This window comes from Perognathus longimembris, chromosome 8 (genome assembly GCF_023159225.1).
Source record: "Perognathus longimembris pacificus isolate PPM17 chromosome 8, ASM2315922v1, whole genome shotgun sequence".
Lineage (NCBI taxonomy): Eukaryota > Metazoa > Chordata > Mammalia > Rodentia > Heteromyidae > Perognathus > Perognathus longimembris.
This window is the reverse complement of record NC_063168.1, coordinates 61,030,671-61,050,399: the sequence shown is the minus strand read 5'-3', so window position 1 is coordinate 61,050,399 and position 19,729 is coordinate 61,030,671. Positions and strand designations below refer to the sequence as shown.

Genomic DNA, 19,729 nt, shown 5'->3' with positions numbered 1-19,729 from the left:
CAAAAGCCTTTTCATTAGTACATCATAATCACTCCCTTATTTAAAAAAGTATAAAAATAGCATTGAAATGGACTGTGGCTCATACTGAACATTCCCTTTTGCCCTCCTCATTTCTTCACCACTTTGATCTTCGCTCCCAAGGGTCCTCTAAAAGGCAGAAATACTCAGTGAGTATTCCACAGAGAAAAGACTGCAGGGCCTCTGTTTCACTCCTTGTTAAGTGCTGAAGAACACTGGGTGGCAATTTTTAAAACTATGAGTCACATAAATAGAAATTGCAGATTGTAACATGCCCTACACACATCTTAGTGTTTAAAAATCTGTCACTGTTTATCTTAGTTAGCCAGCTGACCCTGAGAATTTTGGTTTTAGTCTGTAATACAAAGCTGTGATCTTGGACTGTACACACACACACACACACACACACACACCTACACACACTGGTCACAATTATGCTCTTATGAAAACTCAGGGCTATGTCATAGAGCTAGGCAGTCTAGTAGACCAGGTCTTAGTGTCTCGTGCCTGAAATCCAAACTACTCAGAAGGCTGAGATCTGAGGATTATGGTTCAAAACCACCTCATACTCCAGAGAAGAAGTTCACATGGAGGGCGTGTACCCCAACTACCCTGAGCACATGATGGTCATGTCCCCCAGGGGCATGTGGGGGGTCACAAATGTAAAGTGTAAGGTGCATGAGGGGCTCACATGTCCCAACTGCATGCTCCACAGAGTAGTCATGGGTCAGAAGTGCCAGGTACAAGTGCAAATCATGTGTCCCAGGGGCTGAGCATACATGGTCATCACATACCCCAACTGCTCCTGTGCCCAAAGAGCCAGGTCCCTGTTGTGATCATAACCCACAAGTGCCCCATGGGTGTGGGGGTCGTGAGCCAGAGGAGCTGAGTACAAGTGAAGGGGAAGGGACTGGGGAGGGGAAAGGGGGATAAAAACCAGGGAGAAGGTTGCCAGTTGGATAAGAAATGTACTCACTGATTTACATATGAAACTGTATCCCCTCTGTACATTACTTTGACAGGAAAGAAAGAGAGAAAGAAAGAAAGAAAGAAAGAAAGAGAGGGAGGGAGGGAGGGAGGGAGGAAGGAAGGAAGGAAGGAAGGAAGGAAGGAAGGGAGGGAGGAAAGAGAGAATCAAGTGCACACAAAGGTCATATGACCAAAATGCCATGTCCATGTGGTGATCACATGACCAGAATTTTATGTCCATGTGACAGTGATGTCACCAAAAGGCCATGTTCACATGGTGACCACATGGCCAAAAGGCCTTGCTTACTGGTGATCACATGGCCAAAATGCTCTGTCCATATGGTGATCACATAACTAGAGTGCCTTGTCCATGTGCTGATCATGTGACCAAGGTGCGTGTCCACATGATGATCACATGGCTAACGTACCATGTTTGTGTGGTGATCACGTGACCAAAACACCATGTCCACGTGGTGATCAGCTGGCCAAAGTGCCCTGAGCACATGAAGGTCACACGATCAAATGTTACGATGCCTTGTGTACATGTTAGGCACACAGCCTAAGTGCCTTGTCCACATGGGGGTCATGTGCTAAGTGTGGCATGCACATGGTGGTCACATGCTCAAAGTGACTTGCACATGTGCTGGTCTTATGCCTAAAATACTTAGTCCACAAGGTGGCCATGTTTTCCAACCATCATGTGCACTTGCTGTTCACGTGCCTAAACTGCCTGTTCATGCCTTGGTCAAGTGCTCCCACTGCTTTGTACACACGCTGGTTTATTGCCAAATATGCTGGATGCACGTATGTGTGTGGGGTACGTGCCCCAGGTGCTGAGTACACAAGATCAGGGAACACATGCCCCCTTACACTGTGCACGTGTTGGTCACATGCCCCATGTGTACTGTGTACCAAAATTGCCAAGTAGAGTCGTGTGCCAAAGTGTCTGGTGCTGTGGGGGTCACATGTCACAACTACACTGTGCCCTAGGTCATGTGCCCCGGGTCATGTTGCCCCCATTGCTCTGGTGACGATGTGTCAACAGTACCCAATGCATGTCATAGTTATTTCAGTCACGTAGTCCTGGGGCTTGAACTCAGGGCCTGGGTGCTGTCCTTGGGCTTTTTTGCTCAAGGCTAGTGCTCTACCACTTGAGTCACAGCTCCACTTCTGGCTTTTTGGTGGTTAACTAGAGATAAGAGTCACAGAGTTTCCTGCCTGGGCTGGCCTCCAACTGCAATCCTCAGATTCAGCCTCCTAAGTAGGTAGGATTACAGGCGTGAGCACAGGTACCTGGCTGGACACTTGTTTGTGTGTGTCAATAGTATAAGTTAAGCCTTTTGCATCTAAGCCTGCTTACTCTTTAGCGGTTCTTGTGAGAACAAGGGGATCTTGTAGTAAGCACTCTCCATGCTTTAGGTATTGGGGACCCCTTGTGGACACTTCATACAGAGCAAGCACTTTTTCAGAGCATTAGAATCACATAGCAAATGATCCAAGGGAGACTGGACAGAGAATCCATGGTGGCTGTTGCTCATCTCATCCTGGAAAAGTCTTTTCTAGTCTATTGTTGCCTGAGATTATCAGATTGACACATGAACTCAAACTTAATTAGATCTTTGGGGAACTTTTTTATTTTTTTAATTAAATTTTATTGACAAGGTGATGTACAGAGGGGGTACAGTTACATAATAAGGTAATGAGTACATTTCTTGTCTTATTTGTTACACCCTCTTTGGGGAACTTTTAAATTGGAATTTGAGAATTCTGATTTCAAGAAGATTGTTGAAGACAGGTAGAGCTTACTGGTAGAGCCTATGTTTAATAGGTTCAAGGCCCTGGTTCAACACACACTACTAAACAAAATTTCAATGCCAGATCCCTCCTAAAAAAAATCCAAAGAAAGAATTGTTGACATTAAAACAGGGAGACAAAGGGTAAAAGGCAAAGCAGTGCAACAGCAATGCTTACAAGACAATACATTGTAAACTAATTGTACAACTGGGAGGGGAAATGGCGGAGAAGGGAAGGTAGGAGAAAAATGAGGGAGGAGGTATCAAGTTGGACAAGAATTGTACTCACGGGGCTGGGAATGTGGCTTAGCGGTAGAGTACTTGCCTAGCATGCATGATGCCCTAGGTTCAATTCCTCAGTACCACAAGCCAAAAGCAGTGTTGTGGCTCACATGGTAGATTGCTAGCCTTGAGCAAAAAGAAGCCAGGGACAGTGCTTAGGCCCTGAGTTCAAGCCCCAGGACTGGCAAAAAAGAAAAAAGAAATGTACTCACTACCTAGTATATGTAACTGCAACCCCTCTGTACTTCACCTTGACAATAAAAAAGTAAATTAATTAATTAAAAAAAATTGTTGAGTGAGAATTTGCCCCTACAGAAACATGGCAAGGTGGTTCACTCCTGTGATCTCAGCATTGTAGAGACTAAGACAAGAGGATCTCAAGCTCAGAGACAACCTGGGTGACATAGCAAGACCTTGTGTCATTCAATTAAAAGAAAGAGCAATAATAATAATAAAGGGCAAAGAATGCCTTGGGGATAGATAGGGTTGCGACAGATGGGGGAGGAGAAGGATGGAAGGAATGTCACTGGTACATTGACCTTCTAGGAGTAAGTGGCTCAGGCTATAATCCTAGCTACTCAGGAGGCTGAAAACAGAGGAGTACAGTTCAAAGTCAGCCTGGGTAGGAAAGTCTGTGAGATTCTTATCTCCAGTTAACCACTCAAAAGCTGGAAATGGAGCTGCAGCTCAAAGTGGTAGAGTGCTAGCCTTGAGCAAAAAGAGCTCAGGGACAGAATTCAGGCTGTGAAAAAAAAAGGCATTAAACTCATAACTAATGAAAAATAATCATTTTAAAAGTATGACTTGCTAAACAAGTTAAACAAGATGACATAAAAGATTGAGACATCTTTTTTTTTCACCTGAAAACCATGGAAGTCTTACCAAAGTGCAAACTGAGAAAGGAGCAGTAGTTCAAGCCTGGTTCAAGCTAGGGGAATGGCGGCTCAAGGCCAGCCAGGGCATAAAAGTTTACAAAATTCCACCACGACAGATGATAACATATTCCTGTCATTCCAGTTACCAGGGAAGCACAAATAGGATTGAAGGCCAAGCCTGCCTATGCACAAACCAAGATCCTACCATAAAAATAACCAATGGAAGAATGAGCTAGGAATGGGGCTCAAGTGGTAGAGTACCTGTCTAACAAGTTCTAGGCCCTGAGCTCAATCCCCAGTGCTGCAACAAAGGAAGGAATGAAGGAAGGAAGGAAGGAAGAAAGGAAGGTGCAGACTGATAAGGGAAAAGATGTAATAAATATGTTAGAAAAAAAACACTGTTCAGGTGGTAAAGTGGACACCAGTGAGCGAAAACAAGTGTCCTGGTCTTGGACAAAACAAAACAAAACAAAACACTATATTAATGTATCTTCAGTGAATGCAAAACTGGAAATGTTTAAGACTGAATACAAGCCAAGCCCCAAGCTCTGACCTTATCACAATTTGAAATAGGGAAGAATATATCTACCAGATGTCTAAGAGCAGAGAGAAATCATAGTGCAGAACATTAAAAACAGGTAGGAAAATAAAGTAAAACAAACAAAAAGCAAGAAGCAACAATAAATTCTGATAACACAGCAGTTTGAGATTTAAAACACTTTTTTTTTTTTTTGCTGGTACTAGGATTTGGTGGTATCCAGTTTGTTTACCCAGATGATGCTCTACCACTTGAGCCATGCCCCCAGTCAGATTTTTGGCCAGATCTCTCCGATTTTTCTGCCCAGGCTGGCCTCAAACCAGAATTCAACATATCTCAGCCTCCTGAGTATGTAGGATTACAGTGTAAGCCACTGGCAACTAGTAATGCAAATCATTTTGTTTAAAGATGCTGTTTTCATCAAAAAATATTTCAAAGCCCTCTCCTAACCAAGTAAAAATGCCTGTGAAAAGAAATGGTGTAATCAGGGCTGGGGATATAGCCTAGTGGCAAGAGTGCCTGCCTCGGATACACGAGGCCCTAGGTTCGATTCCCCAGCACCACATATACAGAAAAAACGGCCAGAAGCAGCTCAAGTGGCAGAGTGCTAGCCTTGAGCAAAAAGAAGCCAGGGACAGTGCTCAGGCCCGGAGTCCAAGGCCCAGGACTGGCCAAAAAAAAAAAAAAAAAAAAAGAAATGGTGTAATCAAAAGCAGAAAAGGGAAAATAGTGGGAGAAGAATTGCTGCATCAAAATAAAGTCTAGAATAGATGCAGAATTCGGACAACTTTTAAAATTATTTATTAAAATTTATTTGTTGTCAAAGTGATGTGACGGTGGGCTGGGGATATAGCCTAGTGGCAAGAGTGCCTGCCTCGGATACACGAGGCCCTAGGTTCGATTCCCCAGCACCACATATACAGAAAACGGCCAGAAGCGGCGCTGTGGCTCAAGTGGCAGAGTGCTAGCCTTGAGCAGGAAGAAGCCAGGGACAGTGCTCAGGCCCTGAGTCCAAGGCCCAGGACTGGCCAAAAAAAAAAAAAAAAAAAAAAAAACAAAGTGATGTGACGGGGTATAAAGTGATATAGAGCAGTTACAGTTTCATACATAAGGCAGTGAGTACATTTCTTATCCAACTTGTTACCTCCTTCCTCATTTTTCTCCCCTCTTCCCTTTTCTCCAATTCCCTTCCCCACCAAGTTTTCTTTCATTTTTAAGGGAATTTTAAATTTTTATTTATTTATTTATTGTCAAAGTGATGTACAGAGGGGTTGCAGTTTCATACATAAGGCAATGCATACATTTCTTATCCAACTTGCTACCTCCTCCCTCACCCCCCTCCCATCCCCCCCATGAGTTGTACAATTTGTTTACAGCATATAGTTTTGTAACTATTGCTGTTGCATTGCTTTGTCTTTTGTCCTTTGTCTTTCTATTTTGATATTCCCCTTGGCTTCCCTAGTTCCAATACACATATATACAATATCCAGGTTTTCTTTTTCTTTTTCTTTTTAAATATACATGTACTTTCTTTTATAGCAATGAATATGAAAACTACAAAAGTCATAAAATACTCTTGGAAGTTAGTAGCAAATGCTACCTGTGCCAAACTCCCACACTAACAAAAATACTTATGAATTTAATATTTAATTATCCATAGAGTAATTGTATGCACACAATGAAACTCTACTAGCTGATTTTGAGTGACAGATTCCTATACACGAATCTTTAAAATTATTCTTAAGAATCATAATTGAGAGCTGAGAATGTGGCCTAGTGGTAGAGTGCTTGCCTAGCATGCATGAAGCCCTGGGTTCAATTCCTCAGCACCACATACACAGAAAAAGCCAGAAGTGGTGCTGAGGCTCAAGTGGTAGAGTGCTAGCCTTGAACACAGAGAGGCTCAGGGACAGAGCCCAGGCCCTGAGTTAAAGCCTAGGACTGGCAAAGAGTGAGAGAGAGAGAGGGAGAGATAATTATACCATGACTTTTTGTAAAAGAAATCATTCACTATTTTTTAAATTATAATTTTATTGTTATTAAGGTGTTGTATAGAGGGGTCACTATTCCATAAGTCAGGTAGTGAGTACATTTCTTTATTTGGACAATATCACCCCTTCCTTTGCTTTCCCCCAGATTCCCCCTGCTAGCCCTGCCCACAAATTACATAGGTCCTTTTCCACATAGTGTATATTGGATAGCATTGATTGCATTTGCTCACTCTTCCTTCCTCCTTTCTGTGCCCTCACTAGTATTTTTTTCTTTGCAGTACTAGAATCGGACCCAGGGCCTCATACATGCCAAACTAGCTCTGTATCACTTGAACTATACAAGGTATATAGGTGAAATTATTGACTGTTAATATTGCTATTGCTCTGGAGCTCCCTTAATATGACTCCTAGGAATTTAATGACTTCCTTCCCCATATAGATACCTCTGCTGTTGTTCCTATGTGGGGAGTGTGTGTGTGTGTGTGTGTGTGTGTGTGTGTGTGCACGTGTTTGTGATGCACAAATAATCAAGCATGAAGGGTTGGTTTGCATTTAAAGAAGTTATAGAAACAAAAGAATGCCTTTGTTTAGTTATAAAACAAAACAATGTCTTTGGTCTAGATATCATTTCTCATATTTAAGATTAAAAAAGGTAAATTACAGAAATGTAGTAACTGTCACTCAAAAAATTAATACATAAGTTTTAGAATAGTTTTTTAACCTAAACTTAAATGTCCATTTTGCTATAACCTGTTTTTATTGTCTTCTTTTCATCACAACATTCTTGAAATAAAATGGATATAAAACTTGTATTCAAGGGCTGGGAATGTGGCTTAGAGCTAGAGTGCTTGCCTAGCATACATGAAGCCCTGGGTTTGATTCCTTAGCACCACAAAAACAGAAAAATCCAGAAGTGGTGTTGTGACAGTGCTCAGGCCCTGAGTTCAAGCCCCAGGACTGGCAAGAAAAAAGAAGAAGAAAGAAATGAAAGAAAGAGAGAAAGAGAGAGAGAGAGAGAGAGAGAAAGAAAGAAAGAAAGAAAGAAAGAAAGAAAGAAAGAAAGAAAGAAGGAAGAAGAAAGAAAGAAAGAAAGAAAGAAAGAAAGAAAGAAAGAAAGAAAGAAAGAAAGAAAGAAAGAAAGAGGCTGGGAATATGGCCTAGTGGCAAGAGTGCTTGCCTCATATACAAGAGGCCCTGGGTTCGATTCCCCAGCACCACATATATAGAAAATGGCCAGAAGTGGTGCTGTGACTCAAGTGGCAGAGTGCTAGCCTTGAGCAAAAAGAAGCCAGGGACAGTGCTCAGGCCCTGAGTCCAAGGCCCAGAACTAGAAAAAAGAAAAAAGAAAGAAAGAGAGAGAGAGGAAGGAAGGAAGGAAGGTAGGAAACTTGTATTCATGCTGAGAACCAGTGGATCACACCTGTAACCCTAGCTACTCAACTACAAAAAGAGCTGGAACTGGTAGAGCACTAGCCTTGAGAAAAGAAATTCAGGAACAGTTCCTAGGCCCTGAGTTCAATCTCCAGGACCATCACACACACACACACACACACACACACACACACACACACACACACACACACACACCTATGTATTCCTAGCCAGGCACCAATGGCTCACACTTGTAATCCTAGTAACTCAGGAGGATCTGAAGATCATGGCTCAAAAACAGTGGAGTCAGACAAGTCTGTGAGACTCTTAATCTCTCAAAACCACCAAAAATCCAGAAGTGAGGCTATGGTTTAGGCCTGGGTTTGAGCTTAAGTCCTAGGATTTGCTCTTAACAAAAACAAAAAAATCTATGGATTTAGACACATTAGAGAAAAAAACACCTATGGATTCATTAATATTTTTGTGTGTCTACAGGTCCTGGGGCTTGAACTCAGGGCCCGAGCCCTATCTTTAAGCTTTTTTGTCAAGGTTAGTGCTCTACCACTTGTACCACAGGTCTACTTCTGTTTTTTTTGGTAGCTGGGATAAGAGTATCATAGACTTTCCTTCCCAGACTGGCTTTGAACCTTGATCCTCAGATCTTAGTTACATCCTGAGTAGTTAGGATTGCAGGCATGAGCCACAAGTGACTTTTTAAACTATTTTTTCATAAAAAGACAATTCAGGAATCATTTCTTTCCTTGTCTTCTGTTGAAAACAGCCACAGAAATTAATGGTTAGAGACCTAATTTGAGGTGGTTTTGCCATGTAATAGAATTCAGCCAGCTAAAACAATTCTTTCAATTAGATAGTACAGATCTTGAGATTTCAAAGTGGGCAACCAGGCAGATGAGTCACTGAAACTGTGGTGTCAATCCATTGTCTATAATGAATTCAGACTGTCCTTCCCAGCCAGGATCTCTTGTCAAGCTTCTGGAAAGGGCCAATAGCTGGCAAAGTGTAAAGAGCCTTCAACAGGAAATGAAGGTCCTTCTTGGGTTTGGAAAGCAGATGACATAAGTCTTAGAATGAGGCAAACGAGGCCAGATTCTCTCCAAACATGAGCTTTAGCTTGAGTCAAACATTATTTCTAAGCTGGATCTGTTTTGTTTTGTTTCAATCCAAAGTAGTGGAGGTGCCGGAATTATGCAAGACATGCAACTGCATCATAGCATCCGTAAGAAGAAGGGTATCCAGGTTTTCTTAACAGTCCCAGGCCTGGTGTTCTTTTTTTTTTTTTTTTGCCAGTCCTGGGCCTTGGACCCAGGGCCTGAGCACTGTCCCTGGCTTCTTCCCGCTCAAGGCTAGCACTCTGCCACCTGAGCCACAGCGCCACTTCTGGCCGTTTTCCATATATGTGGTGCTGGGGAATTGAACCGAGAGCTTCATGTGTTGGAGGCAAGCACTCTTGTCACTAGGCCATATTCTCAGCCCCCAGGCCTGGTGTTTTTTGGGTGCCACTTATGCCATGAGTGCACTAGAAATGGGTTCTTCCCTCTCAGGCTTTTCTGCTGCTTCTCACCAAGGCTGCTTTCTCTGGACAAAGAGGGCTGGCGCTTCATTTGAACCCGGAGACCTTTCTCTTGGCTTCCTTCTTTTCCTGGTCATTTTCCAACACACATTCAGGACGCTATCTCAGCTCTTCAAATGTTTGATATGCTCAATACACACATTAGCTCTCTTGGCAAGCATCTCGCCCTTGTTTGTACAAGGGCGCCCACAGCATGCTGGGTAACTGCCGCCTCCTCCAGTTCTGCTGTGGCCATATTGCTAGCATTCATTTGTGTACAGCACCCATTCCCCTCTGCTTTTCTTGTTTTGTTTTGTTTACGCTGACACTGGGGCTTGAACGCAGGGCTTCTTGCTCTAGCTTAGCTTTTTCACTCGCATCAGGAGCTCTACCATTTGACTTACCATTTGAGCTCCACTTCTGATTTTTCTGATTAATTGGAGATAAGAGTTTCAGACTTTGCTGCCCAAGTTGGCTTCCAAGTGATCCTCAGATATCAGCCTCCTGGGTAGCTAGGATTACAGACATGAGCCACTAGTGCCTGGCTGAACTCCATGTTTTCTAAAAGGCCTAGGGAAGATATACAAGGGGCCTGCCCTCTCCCCTTTTGTTCATCATTTCTTTTCCTTCCTTCCTTCCTTCCTTCCTTCCTTCCTTCCTTCCTTCCTTCCTTCCTTCCTTCCTTCCTTCCTTCCTTCCTTCTTTCCTTCCTTCCTTTCATGTTGGTCCTGGGGCTGGAACTCAGGACATAGGAGCTGCCCCTGAGTTTTTCTACCACTTAAGCCACAGCTCCACTTCTGCCTTTTTGCTGGTTAGTTGGAGATCAGAGTCTCATGGGGACTTTTCTGCCCAGGCTGGCTTCGAACTTCAATCCTCAGATTTCAGCCTCTAAAATTACAAGTAGCTAAAATTACAAGTATGTATAAAAATAAAATGAGAAAACTTGCTGAAATTGTTTTAAGAAGAGGGAACCAAGGGACAGTGATAGAGAGGGTGAAGTTGATGGGGGCCATTGAATCTATGTATAAAAATATCACAATGAGGGGCTGGTAGAGTGGTAGAGTTCTTGCCTAGCATGCATGAAGCCTTGGGTTAGATTCCTCAGCACCACATAAACAGAAAAAGGCAGAAGTGGTGCTGTGGCTCAAGTGGTAGAGTGCTAGCCTTGAGCAAAAAGAAGCTCAGGGACAGAGCCCAGGCCCTGAGTTCAATCCCCAGGATGGAAAAGAAAAAAGAAAAAAAGTTGGCTTCGCATTGGTGGCTCCTGACTGTAATTGTAGCTACTTAGAAGGCTGAGATCTGATGATCAAGGTTCAAAGCCAGCCTGGCCAAGGAAGTCCATGAGAGTCTTACCTTCAATGCAACCACCAAATTGCTGGAAGTAGAGCTGTGGCCCAAGTGTTAAACCACTAGCCTTGAGCAAAAAACCTCAAGGACAGTGCCCAGGCCCTGTGTTCAAGCCCTAGGACCAGCACAAAAAGGAAGGAAGGAAGAAAGGCCGAGTGCTAGTGGCTCACACCTGTCATCCTAGCTACTTAGGAGGCTGAAATATGAGGATCTTGGTTCAAAGCCAGCCTGGGTAGGAAAGTCTGTGAGACTCTTATCTCCAATTAATCATCAGAAAACAGGAAGTGGCTCTGTGGCTCAAGTGGTAGAGTGCTAGCCTGGAGCTGAAAAGTTCAGGGACAGCACTCAGGTCCAGAGTTCAAGCCCCACACCAACAAAAAAGGAAGGAAGGAAGGAAAAAGATTACCTGTCTGTCTTGGTGGCACTCACATTTCTAATCCCAGCATTTAGGCCGAGGCAAGAAGATCTCAAATTCATAACTAGCATAGGCTACACAGCAAGATCCTATCTAATACTGTAATTACAGTTTATTTCTAAGAAGCTTGTATTTTCTAGTATGGTTTTTCTCTAATGCAGATTATATTCAGGGATATTTGAAAACATGGTGTAGGGATTTATCTAGTTAGTGTTTGTAGTGCTAGGAACTCAATCCAAGGCATTGTACATGCTAAGGGAGTGTTCTACCACTGAGTTACACTCCTAGATTCCTTGTCCTTGATTTCTTAAGACAAAGTGCACTAGCTAGCCCAGGCTTGCTTTGACCTTGCCATTCTCCTGTCTTTGCACAGTGGTTTTAATAAGCCTCTTCCTCCTCCTTCCTCTTCCTTCTTCTTCTCCTCCTCCCCCTTTGTTCTTCCTCTTCCTTTTCCTTCTCTTCTTTTTTCTCCAACAAAGTCTCCCTATGTAGCCCAGGCTAACCTCAAGCTAATACAACATTTTCCTCCACCTCATGAGTGCTAGGATTTCAGGCAGGTGCCATTGTGTTCAGCTCTTGCTTTATCTTTTTTTTTTCTTGCATTGCTGAAGTTTGAACTCAGAGCCTTGAGCTTGCTAGAGAGACTCTACTATTTGAGCCGCACCTCCAGCCTCTTGCTTTATCTTCCTATATTGAAAATGAAAGCCTTCAATAACCAGTATATTTAGAAGGTTAACAAATGTGTATAGGGCATATAAAAATAGTCGTAATGTTGCAAATTCACCTCTAGGCACTTGCTAGTCTGATAAGAACAAGAACCGGCTGGTGCCTTCCCAACCCCTCCGTGACCACCTCAGTCTCCCTCCTCTGTGAACAGTCTGATGTCCCGACTTTGAGGTTAAGGATTCCCTGGCTATTCTTTATGCTGTTGCCATTTTTTGTGTGAGGTCATGGACAAGAGAGTTGATTTATTTTTTTCTCTATACAACTTCAAACAGTGGGACCCAAGTTTTCTTCTGTGACTTGCTTTCTCTTAACACTTGGTCTTGTTGCTATGTAGAGTTGTAGTTCATGTTTTATTGTGACTGCACAGAACTATAAAGACAAAGCACTCATTTTTATGGAATTTTAGATTACCTCTAGTCTGAGATTATTACATCACTATGGACATTTTTGCACCCTTCCTGGTTTAAGAGGCAGTTCTCAAAATGTAGTAGTCCATGAGCTATGTAAGGGATCCCAGAATCCTTACAAGGAAGTTAATAAAGTTAAAATTTTCTCTTTGCTTTATTCTCCTTTTTGTTTGTTTGGTTTTTGTTTTGTTGAAACATGGTCTCATCATATATGTTTGAAGCAAGGCTGGCCTCAAACTCAAGATCTTCCTGAAGCCTGTGCCACTGGCTCACACCTGTAATCCTAGCCACTTAGGAGGCTGAGATCTGAGGATCATGGTTCAAAGTCAGCTGGGTAAAAAAATTCATGAGACTCTTTTCTCCAATTAACCACCAGAAAACCAGAAGTGGTGCTATGGCTCAAGTGGTAGAGCACTAGCCTTGAGCTGAAGAGCTCAGGGACAGCGCCCTGGCCCAGAGTTCAAGCCCCACAACTGACCAAAGCCTCAGCCTCCCAAGTGTTGGAAATACAGGCACGCACCACTACATCTGACTTGATTGTTAGTTCTTGACTTCATATGTTATTTACCTGTTATATATGTTGATAACAACTTTTCTCCCTCCTCCTCCTCCACCTCCTCTTCCTCCTCTTCTTCTTCCTTCTGATTTTTAAGTTTATTCCTGTTTTTGTGGTTCACTTTTCAATTCTATGCTGTTTTCTTTTTTTTTTTTAAAGTATCTTTGTGTAAGTGTGTCCGCTCCACACATGTGTATGTGTGTGTAGGTGCACACACGTGTATCCTGTCTTGAACTCAGGGCCTCATACTTTCATTTGGCCTTTTCACTCTACCGCTTGAGCCATATCTTTATTTCCAGATTTTTCTAGTTAATTGAAGATAGTATCCCACACACTTTCCCAGCCGATCTGGCTTTGAAATTGAGATCTTAGACTCCTGAGTAGATAGGATAAAAGAAATATATTTTCAAAGGAATTCTTTTCTTTTCTTTGTCTTGTTTGTTCATTTATCTGTCTTTGGGAGGGCAAAGGAAGGCACAAATGGAGGGACAAAGGGTAAACAAATGCAGCAGTGGTACTCAGGAAACATTACACCGGAAATGAACTGTACAACTTGTGGGTGGGGATGTGAGGAAAAAACTGAGAGAGAACGAGGGAAGGGGTGACATCGCCCAAACAGAAATGTACTCCTTACCTGACTTACATAACTGTAACCCCTCTGTACATCACTGTTATAGCAATAAAAAAATTAAAAAAGAAATATATCTTTAACCAGTTACGACTCTCATGGTTTAATTATTAATATATTCATAAGGGTTAGAGCTAGGCCTGGATTTATTTTTACCATATCATTATTTTTATTTAGCATAATTTTCCTCAATTCATCAAATTAACTAAGGTTTTTCTTTCTTTCTTTATTTTTTTGGCCAGTCCTGGACCTTGGACTCAGGGCCTGAGCACTGTCCCTGGCTTCCTTTTTGCTCAAGGCTAGCACTCTGCCACTTGAGCCACAGCGCCACTTCTGGCCGTTTTCTGTACATGTGGTGCTGGGGAATTGAACCCAGGGCCTCATGTATATGAGGCAAGCACTCTTGCCACTAGGCCATATCCCCAGCCCGCTAAGGTTTTCTTGTTCTAGGTAGGGTTCTTTTTCTTTTTTTCCCTCTAATAATGTGAAACGGATGCGTTGTATTTCAATTTTAAAATTTTTATTTTGAGTAGTTGTACATAGGGGTTTTAATCCCATGAGTCAGATTATGAGTACAATGCATCTTAATGTCACGTCTTCAGTCATTCTCCCTTATCTTTCCATTATTTTATTAGAAATCGTTAACTATCTAATTTACAGCCTACTTTTTCAGTTACTGTGGTGATGTGGTGGACATCCTGTTCTCCAACAAAGGAGCAAAGAGGATCTTACCTCAACTTACTTCCCTGGCCTCTGCTCTCCCAGAACCCTCTAATGTTAATATTATCTTGGGTTTTAGTTACAGATTGTATTGATTTAAGTGGTTTTAGTTAAATTGTTCATCAGTTCCTCTCGTTCCTATTTCTATACTTCCAAGATAAAGTCTGCTAGTGTAGGCCCTCTTGGCCATGAATTCCGGGTCCGGCCTCAGCCTCTGGGGTGAGCCACGCCACACCCGGCTCCCACAGTTCACGTCTGGTTTCTTTCTCAGAGGCGTCTCCTCTCAGAGGACATCTGAAATTGAAGAACTTGGACTCCTTGCCTATCTGAAAATGTTTTTTTTTTCTGCTTACATTTGAATATTTTGATTAAGTATACATTTCTAGGTTGATAATTTTCCCTCAGGAAATGAATCCAGAAAGGTAACTGCTTGGTGTGAGAGCCCGAAAATCTGAGCTGCAAGACCTGTCAGGATTGGGAGTTTGGAATGCCTTCTCCCTACATATGCTCAGGACACTGAGTTTCCTGGAAAGGTCAGTCAGTCCTGGCTTAATGGGAATTCCGATTTCTATCCAGGATGTGGGCTAATTCTACAGCAAACTTTGTGGGATCCAGGGAGTAGACTAAGGTTTATGTGAATTGCAAGCTGTTTACTGTTTAGCTCTCATTCTCAAGATAAGGGAAAAGTCTACTACTGGTTTACCAGCGGGCGTTGGTGGCTCTCTGTAATCTTAGCTACTTTGGAGGCTGAGATCTGAGGATCCCATTTCCAAGCCAGCCCAGGCAGGAAAGTCTGAGAGACTCTTATCTTCAATTAACCACCAGAAAACTGGAAGTGATGCAGTGGCTCAAGCACTAGAGCGCTAGCCTTGAGCTGAAGAGCTCAGGGACTGAGGCCAGAGTCCAAGCCCAGAGTTCAAGCCCCACGACTGACCAAAAACAAATTGTCACATGTTGATGTCTATACCTTACTTTCTGCACATACTTTCCTATATGGAGCCAATAAAAAACCTTGGTGAATGGAACCTTGGAATCTGAAGCTGGCAGAAGGCTATAGGTCCTCTGGTACCCCGAACCCTTGCTCCCCGCACAGCAGGTTGAGAGGCAAGCAGCGGCAGGTTGCAACAACTTGGGGGCAAGAGCTTCTGCCAATGGCTTAGTGGCACACTGAAATAGTAGGAAGGATTTCTCTCTAAAGAGCAAAAATGGTCAGATGGACTGCAGACCTTCACTTTACCTCCCTGGCATGCATCAGCTGTTTCATACTTACTACATGGGGACTGCTTCCCAGAGGAAGGTCAACAGAGTGGCTTCTCAGGAGGTGTGACCACTTTAGGAGAATAGAAAACCCATGGAGAGGGGCTGGGAAGATAGCCTAGTGGTAAAGTGCTCGTCTCGTATACATGAAGCCCTGGGTTCGATTCCTCAGCACCACATACAAAGAGAAAGTTGGAAGTAGTGCTATGGCTCAAGTGGCAAAGTGCTAGCCTTGAGCAAAAAGAAGCCAGGGACAGTGCTCAGGCCTGAGTCCAAAGCCCCAGGACTGGCAAAAAAAAAAAAAAAAGAAGAATAAGGAAGGAGGAGCTGGGCACCAGTAGCTCATGCCCCGGATTTGGCCAATTGGCTTCTCTGTCCTTTGACATGATCATATCAATCCTTGAGAAGTATTTCACTTTCTTGAACAAGATGTTCTAGGCACATCTTGTACTTTAGCTTCAGCTGTGCAGAAATCTACTTTGTCAAGTAGCCCTCTGCTTCTTTAGTGAACAATGATATTCATAAGCCAAGATCGTGGCATAAAGTATTTGTTGTTGGGGTACTACTGCTCTCAGGCCATCTGGACAGAACTACAGCCATCCTTATTTATATCCATATCTGTGTGGGGACAGTGAAAACCATGCATACCTGTTACCGCCTTCTGTTCCAATTCACCACCACCAAGATTCATTCTTGTTCTCTTCCTTTCTCTTAACACTAACATTAACTCTTCTCCAAGTGTAAAAAAAAAAAAAACAAAAACCTAGCTGTGTTATCCTTAATAGACTCACCCGACTGTAGCCAAGTCCCCATTACGTTGTCTTGTACAGACACCCTACTTGAGCTCTGTCAGAGTGCCCTGGGCCGGCCAGTGTGGTGGGGATCCCCCTCACCCACCTTAGCCTGGGACACGTGCTTCAGCCTGCACCCGTGCAGCCTCCCTCGAAGGCTTCCACTGGCCAAAGCTTGTCCTTCCTGCATTCAGGCTCCAGCAGCCAGGGCGGGCTGCTCGCACATGTAGGGGCCCTTTTCATTCTCCATGTAGAACAGAGATGCCAAAGACACAGGCTCTCACACCCTGTGCGTGTGCCCCTCCTCGCTCCGCCCCAGCTGGCGCTCCTATGCCGACTCTTCCTATGGAGATGCCCTCCACTCACTCCAGGCCCCAATCCACATAGGCACTCAGGGCAGGCTGTCCGCCAAGGGGCCACCCTTCTCCCTGCTCAGGCTGTGACTTCCGTGCACGGCTATCCGCCCCACAATGTCTTAAGTTTCTACCTCCTCAAAGGGAAGGGGAGAGCTAGAAAGGCAATGACAGAGAACAAAGAAAATCAAAACACAGGGTGCTACCAGTGCCAGTGGCTCACAAACTGTAATCCTAGCTACTTAGGAGGCTGAGATCTGAGGTTCAAGGTTCAAAGCCAGCAGGGACAGGAAAATCCATGAGACTCTTATCTCCAATTAACAACCAGAAAACCAGAAGTGGAACTGTGGTTCAAAGTGGTAGAGCACTAGCCTTGAGCAAAAAATACTCAGGGACAAGAGTCCAGGCCCTGAGCTCAAGCTCCATAAACCAAAGGCTCTGTTGTGGGAGAAAGTACCAAAGGGAGTGAGGAGGGCGGGTGGAGAGGGTGAATATGGTCAAAGTGCTCTATATGCATGTTTAAAAACAAAACAATAGCTTTTCCTCAGAGCGGTGGGAGGAGCATGTCATGGTCTCGGCTCCCCGCCCTGAAGCTAGGCATTAAACAGAGTGGAGTACTGCCGCCCTCAGCGTTGTGGCTTCTCTGGAGGCCGGGCCTGTCTCTCGAGTGCACTGCCACGCCTGCCTGCCTTCATAGTTCTAACAGTGCTACTGCAAAGATGGTCAATGTACCTAAACCAGAAGGAATTTCTGTAAGAAGTGTGGCAAGCATCCACCTCACAAAGTGACCCAGTACAAAAAGGGCAAAGATTCCCTGTATGCCTAAGGGAAGAGGCGCTATGATCGGAAGCAGAGTGGCTATGGTGGGCAGACCAAGCCAATATTCCAGAAGAAGGCTAAAACCACCAAGAAGATTGTGCTGAGGCTTGAATGTGTTGAGCCTAACTGCAGATCCAAGAGGGTGCTGGCCATTAAGAGATGCAAGCATTTTGAATTGGGAAAAGATAAGAAGAGAAAGGACCAAGTGATCTAGCTCTAAACTTTGGGGGAGGGGGGTGGTATTAATTTTGAGGGGAAGATCCTTTTTTTTTTTTTGCCAGTCCTGGGCCTTAGACTCAGGGCCTGAGCACTGTCCCTGGCTTCTTTTTTGCTCAAGGCTAGCACTCTGCCACTTCTGGCCATTTTCTATATATGTGGTGCTGGGGAATTGAACCCAGGGCTTCATGTATACGAGGCAAGCACTTTTGCCACTAGGTCATATTCCCAGCCCGACGGGAAGATCTTGAAGCTACAGAATTACCTGATAGAAAACTAATAAATGACAGAAAATGCCCAAATGCCCACAAAAAAAGAAAACAGAACAATAAAAACTTGAAATCAGGGCTGGGAATGTGGCTTAGAGGTAGAGTGCTTGCCTAGCATGCATGAAGCCCTGGGTTCGATTCCTTAGTGCCACATAAACAGAAAAAGCTGTAAGTGGTGCTGTGGCTCAGTGGAAGAGTGCTAGCCTTGAGCTTAAAGAAGTTTGTTTTTTTGCCTGTCTTGGGGCTTGAACTCAGGGCCTGAGCACTGTCCCTGGCTTCTTTTTGCTCAAGGCTAAACCTCTACCTCTTGAGCCACAGCACTAACTTCCAGCTTTTTCTGTTTATGTAGTGCTGAGGAATCAAACCCAGGGCTTCATGCATGCTAGTCAAGCACTCTACCACTAAGCCATATTCCCAGCCCCATCCCTGGCTTCTTTTTGCTCAAGGCTAACATTCTACTACTTGAGTCACTTCTGGCCGTTTCCTATATATCTGGTATTGAGGAATTGAACCCAGGGCTTCATGTATGCTAGGCAAGCACTCTACCACTAGGCCACATTCTCAGCCCCTAAATGGCATTTTAAAAATTCTGTGTAGTTTCACTTGCTAAGGGAAGGAACATCTTTGCCAAGCTGACCTGTTCTCTATGCCCAAGTCCTGGGCTTGGGCATATGTGCTCTGTTCATGACTTTCCCCAAGCTCCTGGGTTGACCAAGAAATGAGGATAGGTTGGACCCAAATAATTCAGATGATGTCCTTTGGCTTGAACTTTTGTGTCTCCCACTTCAGGTTGGCAATCACCCTGAATGTTGCCTAGGGTGAGAAGGCCTTGCCCCTGAGGCAGTTCCACGCAAGCACTGGGACCAGAAAACAGTCTGAGTAAAAAAAAACAAAAACCCTCTGTACATCACCTTGACAATAATTATTAAAAAACAAAACAAAACAAAAAACCTGGTAAACTGGGCACCAGTGGCTCACACCTGTAATCCCAGCTACTCAGGAAGCTGAGATCTGAGGATCACAGATCAGGGGCAGAAGGGACAAGAAAATCCAATTAACCAGCAAAAACCTATGATTCATATGGTAGAGCACCAGCTCTGAGTGAAAAAGCTATGTGACAGCATCCAAGCTGGGTTCAAGCCCCAGAATGGGTGTGTGCACAGGTGTGCGCACACTTTTTTGCCAGTCCTGAGGCTTGAACTCAGGGCCTAGGCTGTGTCCTTGAGCCTCTCGGTCCTCAAGGCTACTACTCTACCACATTGAGCCACATTCCCACGCCCTTGAATTTAAAAGCTTTGTGAACTGTGGAGGGGGGAAAAAGGGTACAGCAGACTTAAGGCCCTCTGAAAGCCCTCATTGGGTGTGGGTAGGCTGGGAAAGAGGTCAGGAGGTCTCTGGGGTTAGGCAGAAGTTTTGTTCCTCCACAGAACTAGCCCAAGAGTAAGATGGAGAGGTAACTCAGAAAGCTGGGGTGCAGTAAGGTGTAATGGTATATACTGCAGTCACAGGGACTTGGCATGCTGAGGTGAATCCTTGAGCCCAGAAATTCAGGATTTGCCTTGGCAGTACAGAGGCCCTGACTCTTAAAAAATGAAGCAGGATAGAAGTAGACAAGGACATACTGAACATTCAGCTGGAGTGTACACGCTGTGGGGGACAGTGACTGGGGAGCATGGGAGGACACTAGGTGTGGTCCCACCAGACTGCAGCTGAGGCCCCTAGAGAGCTTGTGAAGAACTGCACTGGGCAGTCCCACAGGCCCAGATGGGGACAGACACCAGGTGTGGGAACACACAAGTCAGACCTTCTTTTTGGTCA

At 44.1% G+C, this 19,729-nt stretch overlaps 1 pseudogene; it reads left to right on the top strand.

The window, feature by feature from the left end:
• Positions 1 to 17,169: 17,169 nt before the first annotated feature.
• Positions 17,170 to 17,676, top strand: LOC125356923 (annotated as a pseudogene).
• Positions 17,677 to 19,729: the final 2,053 nt, after the last annotated feature.